The sequence below is a fragment of the Tasmannia lanceolata genome, unplaced genomic scaffold (assembly GCF_043159265.1).
Source record: "Tasmannia lanceolata isolate RefF3 unplaced genomic scaffold, GAP_Taslan_0.1 ptg000002l, whole genome shotgun sequence".
NCBI classification, from domain to species: domain Eukaryota; kingdom Viridiplantae; phylum Streptophyta; class Magnoliopsida; order Canellales; family Winteraceae; genus Tasmannia; species Tasmannia lanceolata.
The window spans coordinates 32,054,603-32,061,120 of record NW_027518679.1 but is presented as its reverse complement, the minus strand read 5'-3'; positions in this window follow the sequence as shown (position 1 = coordinate 32,061,120).

Sequence of the window (6,518 nt, the reverse complement as noted above, 5' to 3'; positions counted from 1 at the left end):
TTTGATGTGCCACAACGGTAATAGGCTGTGCCCAACAACTCATTTCCATAGGATGATCCTAGCCCTCCGATCTATTGAGAACTCCGTGATCAAACCTCTATAAAATGAACGGTTGGGATCATCTTATGGAGATGATTTTTTGGGTACAGCCTATTTACATTGTGGCCCACCAAATGGAGGGTTAGGATCATACTATGGTGTGGGCTGTGCAGTCCATTTTAAAAAATACGGGGATAATTTATCACTGCCCCATATTTTGTGTCAACAAAAACTAGTTGGATAGGTGGCAATTGGGAGGGATGTTTTAGTAGGGGGCAACCTCCTTGTGAAATGTTAGGATAATACTAAACATCCAATATAGTCACTTGTAATTGTTATTTTCCTCTCCCCCTTTGCTCTCTATTATACTATTATGACCCTTGGGGGCGTGTTTCTCGATTTTTTTTATTGCGTCTTAGATTCATTATTAATGAACTGGCAGGGGTCCAAACCCCAACTTGCCTACAAAAAATATATATGTAGGCTCTATCCATTTGGATTTTGAGAATTGATCTTGAGTACAAAATCTGATTCATGGGCTCAAAATTAAACACAATTTTGAGTTGAATAATCAATTTTGAACTCGAAACTAGTTCTCAAAATCCAAAAAGAGCACGGCCATAGCTTTTTATCAACAACAAAAAATTACTCATTCTTCGGATGATCAACTTGAATTTTGAGCTAAAGATGATCCAAAGCAAGGACTATCAGGTGGACGATTTGTAAGAGGTGGAACCCATTTTATATTGAAGTTTTTTTCATTTTAGGCCATGTGTTGGCTACCATGAAGTTCTTTGTAGCAGAATATTAACTTACCAATTTTGAGAGAGTGGTGGGGAACTAGGGAAAGTGGGAGAGGGAGAGGATTGAGAGGGCACGAGTGATGACGTGGTATGAAGTTTTAAAAATAAAGAAAACAAAATCTCTATTTTAAATAGATTTTTTTCCCCTTGTTTTTCAACCACTTCTCACCATCTCTTCACTCGTGCCCTCTGACGACGTAGGTTTCCGCCCTTGTGATCATGTGGTTGATAGCTCGCCGACTATAGACCTGCTCTCACAGGTAAAGCGTTAGGGGTTCAGGAGTTGTGGCTGCGGGAAGCCAATCTGACGCTCAAGTAAGAAATATGCACTACAGGATAAAACCAGCAAGGATACAACAACCAGACCTAAACTATTATTGTTCGGAACGTGTTACCAGACGGTGGCGATGTGGTGTTTAGTGGTGGCGATTGACGGAGAAGAGGGATGGTGAGCTAGCTTCCGCCTAGAGATGGAGATTCCAACCCCTCTATTTTGAGTGAGGCACTGAGGAGTGTTCCTTTTTTTTTCAGGGCACACTCCTTGGCCTTTTGTATGTCCTACGTGTCCTCCAATGACTAGTTAGGAGGTGATCATGAATATATACCTGAAAACTACTAAATTTGAAATTTCAGGATTTGATTTAAGTTCAATCTTATCTTAGGAGTTGGGATAATTTTGAGGCTTGAGGCTTGAGTCACTTTCTGCGAGTTTTAAGGTTCAGAGTACTAACCTGTTATGGTGAGCTTTGCTTGATCAATTAATTACAATGCCGATGTACAATAGTGAACTGATTTTTTTTTTTTTTTGGGGCTGTCTTAGTGCACTTTAAAATTCGTGACGAGAGGTGAAACTGAAGTCTAAGATCTGTTCGCCAGAGTGCATGCGGCACAAAAGGACCTGTTGGCTGTTTTGATGAGCTTTAGCGTGCGCAAATGGAGACCGTGAATGTCCTATGCTGACATGCTCTAAAAGAAAGGGAGATGTATTAAGTGTAGCAGTATGGTAAGAAAGACTGGTTTCTATATAAAATTTGAACTTGAATGAATGACAAAGTCAGACAAAGCAAAGGTCTACTATTGTAGATCAGTTGAAAGTACAAATGATATTGTTTTAGAAGATGATCATAAATAAATTAAGCAAAACATAAACATAACGACAAATTAGCATGGACAGATTATGAATAAGAGTATAAAGAGTTCAGGCCTTCCCCCGTTTGAGAGATGGATGCCGAACTATGCACGAGCCGGGCAGAGGAGGAGAGGTTGGAGCGGAGGGTCGTAAGGGGATGTTTGAAGGCCTTTTAGACTGCATCAAGCTGCTGCCCCGGTGATAAATGGTGGAAGGACAGTGAAAATATAGAGAAAAAATGAAAAAATGTAAAAGGCTAAGAGACAAAAATTGCAGATAATATAGAAAGAGAGAGCTTGAGAGAGAGAGAGAATTTGGAAGCTTGTAGTGTGAGGCTTGTGCCTTGTGGTTTTTTTCGTTCATCTTTTAGGGCTGTAGAGTAGGTATTTATAGGTAAAAAAAGAGGGAAAAACACACAATTTTTTAGGGATCAATTTGGGATTTTGAAGAATCGGATTTGGGTTTGATTTTGAAGTAAAGATGGCATCAAAGCAAGGATTTTGGTCCTAATTGAAGATTTGGAGGAGATTTATATCTCATTAGATGGAAAATGGACATTTTAAAACAAGATTCTTGGGCAATATTTTTTTAAAATAGATTTAGTGCTTGGAGGGATGGCGAATTTGCAAAAATACGTAGATTATGGCTGTTTAATTGAAATAAGAATGATTTTTGGGCAAGATTTGGAAGAGAAAAGGGAGGGAACATGGCTGGTTTTCCAATTTGGGCAAAAATTGCATTTTTGCTAAGAAAATCACGTTTTCTAGGGTTGATGGCAAGGTTTGGTAAATTTGGTTTGGTTTTTGGTCTTTTAAATACTTAAAATGAGAGGGGTATGGGGATGTAAATAATGGAAAAATCGTGGGTATTTTGAATGCTTTAGAAGAGAAGTGATTTTAGAAAATCATGTGCTTACAATACCGTGTATGTCCCAGACTCCCAGCTGGAGGAATGCGATTGGGGAACGCGCCTGTGTCTGAATCCTAACGGTTGCAGGTGATGTGGCAAGCAAGATCGTGGGGGATTACCTTTAGAGGAGTTGGCATTGAGGTCATGTGAGGTGTTAGCTAACATGGTGACACATGTCGTGATCTCAAAGGGGGTACCGATTTTACTCCTAATACCCTCCGAATTCTCTCCCTCTTTCACCTCCACCTCCCTCTCCCTGCATTTGATTAGCTAAAAAAAACTTTCATGGCCGCCAAACATGGCCTTATCCTTATGCTCCATTTTTTCGCTTGCATAAAATCGGCGTAAAACAAAATTTATGCTTTGTTTCACTTAAAATAGGCATAAATTTTGTTTTACGTCCATTTTACATTTAAAGAAACGGAGCCTTAGGACATGTCCCGGGATTTTTTTATTTTATTTTATTGATAAATTTGTTTCTCCGAGTGGCAATAGAGGTAGGGTGTGTGAGAGGGGAGACTTTAGATGGCACGATTGAGATAGGGGTGAGAAGTGGCTAAAAAACTAGGAAAAATCAAACATACTTTGAGTAAAGTTTTTTGTTTCCAGCTTTTTAGACTTTTTCTTACCTTCTCCTCATTGAATCCCTCTTGCATTCCATGAAAACAAATCCATCTCTCATCCTTCCTTACCCTTGTGTGAGCTAAGGGTGTGTTCAGAAAGGCCACGTTTGGATACCCACAAGATTAAGATTTGGATTTAGTTCATATTTTGAACTGGATCAGATCCTTTAGATTTCCAAATCAGTTACGACAGTGCAAAAAATTTCGATTTTGAAATCTGTTCTGCGAGACATTATTTGGAAATCAATATTTGTGGCAACTTCCTTCATCTCTCTCTCTCTCTCTCTCTCTCTCTCTCTCTCTCTCTCTCTCTCTCTCAAAACATGATCATGAAGATGATTGATGTAGTTTGTACTTAAAACTCAAATCCAAATTAAAATACAAATGCATGAGGTATCCAAATGGATTTAATATATTTAAATATATATATTATATATTAATATATACACTAAAAGAGTTGTCTATGGAGCGAAAGGGGGAGGCAAAATACGTCACTTCTTTTTTGGAACCCCATTTGTTACTTGGACCACCCCCTGTGGGGTAAAAAGAGTTGTCAAATAACACTAGATAGGGCTGTCCAGGGAAGATGAGGGGTGTGAATATATCATTGCCCTTAATATAAGCCAAGCTCGATAAGGCTCGCAAGCCTGGCAGAGCCGAGTCGAGCTTTTGAGCTTAACGAGCCGAGCAGAGTTGGGCCAAGCTCGGTTCGGCTCGGCTCATTTACACCCCTATGTAGGGGTGCAAGTTGGGTTGGGCTCAATCCGAACCCGATGGGTTCAACCCGATTTTCGCTCGGGTTGGGTTGGGTTGGGTTGTGCTAGGGTTGGGAAAAGCCAACCCGATTTGAATTTGGGTTGGGTTAGAGTTGAGGCATTTGCAAAGCATATCAATAGAAGGTTTAGACCATTCAGGTGTGGGACCCACTATTCCATTGTCTAACAGTGAGGTCTTGCCCTACCGATATGGGTGAAACTCAGGTTGGGTTGGATCAGGTTGAGGCCAACCCTAACCCAACACGAGATAGTATTCCCTCAACCTTAACCCAATCCAACCGAGTCTCAGCTTGAGGATGGTCAACCCTAACCCAACCCGCCTCTAAATCTCTCAGCCCTAATCCAACCCATCTAACCTGAAATTGGGTTGGGTCTGGATTCACCTACATCCAAGGTTGGCTATGGGGTCACCTAGTGCCAAACTGAAAAATATGATTACCTGAAGAAAACAAGATAAAAATTGGTAGACAGAGGTTTGGAGAGTAGATTATGAAGATAAGGAAAAATAAAACTCTATTTACTCAAAATATGATTTATTTTCCCTAATTTTTTAGCCTTTTTCTCACCCACTACTCATCCCTCTGAAGTCCTCTTCTCCCACCGTCCTTACCCCCACGCCCTTCTCGCGGTATTATAAACTATTCCAATGGAAAAACAATTCTTGCCAGATGCCAACCATGGCTTGAGGGTACGATAAAAAGGCCCGCAGATAAGCTCATATCTACAATTCCTATCTTTTAGGCGTAATGTGTGCGAAATAATGAGATTTTCTGAAGCGGACGAAGATACTCATTATCCAGTTTTCCATTAAATTGGTGAATCACAAAAACCATTCGGGCCCGTTTGGATACCTCATGCATTTGTATTTTAATTTGGATTTGAGTTTTAGGTACAAACTACATCAATCATCTTCATGATCATGTTTTAAGAGAGAGAGAGAGAGAGAGAGAGAGAGAGAGAGAGATGTCTCGCTGCTGCCGGAGCATCGTCGAGGAGCAGCGACGATGAAGGAAGTTGCCACAAATATTGATTTCCAAATAATGTCTCGCAGAACAGATTTCAAAATCGGAATTTTTTGCACTGTCGCAGCTGATTTGGAAATCTAAAGGGTCTGATTCAGTTCAAATATGAACTAAATCCAAATCTGAATCTTGTGGGTATCCAAACGTGGCCTTATTGAACACACCCTTAGCTCACACAATGGTAAGGAAGGATGGGAGATGGATTTGTTTTCATGGAATGCAAGAGGGATTCAATGAGGAGAAGGAAAGAAAAAGTCTAAAAAGCGGGAAACAAAAAACCCTACTCAGAGTATGTTTGATTTTTTCCTAGTTTTTTAGCCACTTCTCACCCCTATCTCAATCGTGCCATCTAAAGTCTCCCCTCTCACACGCCCTACCTCTATCGCCACTGGGAGAAACATATTTATCATAAAAAATAAAAATAAAAAAATCCTTGGACATGTCCTAAGGCTCCATTTCTTTAAATGTAAAATGGACGTAGAACAAAATTTATGCCTATTTTAAGTGAAAAAGAGCATAAATTTTGTTTTACGCCAATTTTACACAAGGGAAAAAATGGAGCATAAGGCCATGTTTGGCGGCCATGAAAGTTTTTTCATGGAATGTTAGTTAATCAAATGCTGGGAGAGGGAGGCGGAGGGTGAAAGAGGGAGAGAATTCGGAGGGTATTAGGGGGAAAATCGGTATCCATGTTAGCTAACACCTCACATGACCACAATGCCAACTCCTCTAAAGGTCATCCCCACGATCTTGCCTGCCACATCACCGGCAACCGTTAGGATTCAGACATAGGCGCGTTCCCCAATCGCATTCCTCCAGTTGGGACATACACGGTATATATTCATGATCACCTCCTAACTAGTCATTGGAGGACACGTAGGACATACAACATGCCAAGGAATGTGCCCTGAAAAAAAAAGGAACACTCCTCAGTGCCTCACTCAAAATAGAGGGGTTGGAATCTCCATCTCTAGGCGGAAGCTAGCTCACCATCCCTCTTCTCCGTCAATCGCCACCGTCTGGTAACACGTTCCGAACAATAATAGTTTAGGTCTGGTTGTTTTATCCTTGCTGGTTTTATCCTGTAGTGCATATTCCTGACTTGAGCGTCAGATTGGCTTCTCGCAGCCACAACTCCTGAACCCCTAACGCTTTACCTGTGAGCGCAGGTCTATAGTCGGCGAGCTATCAACCACATGATCACAAGGGTGGAAACC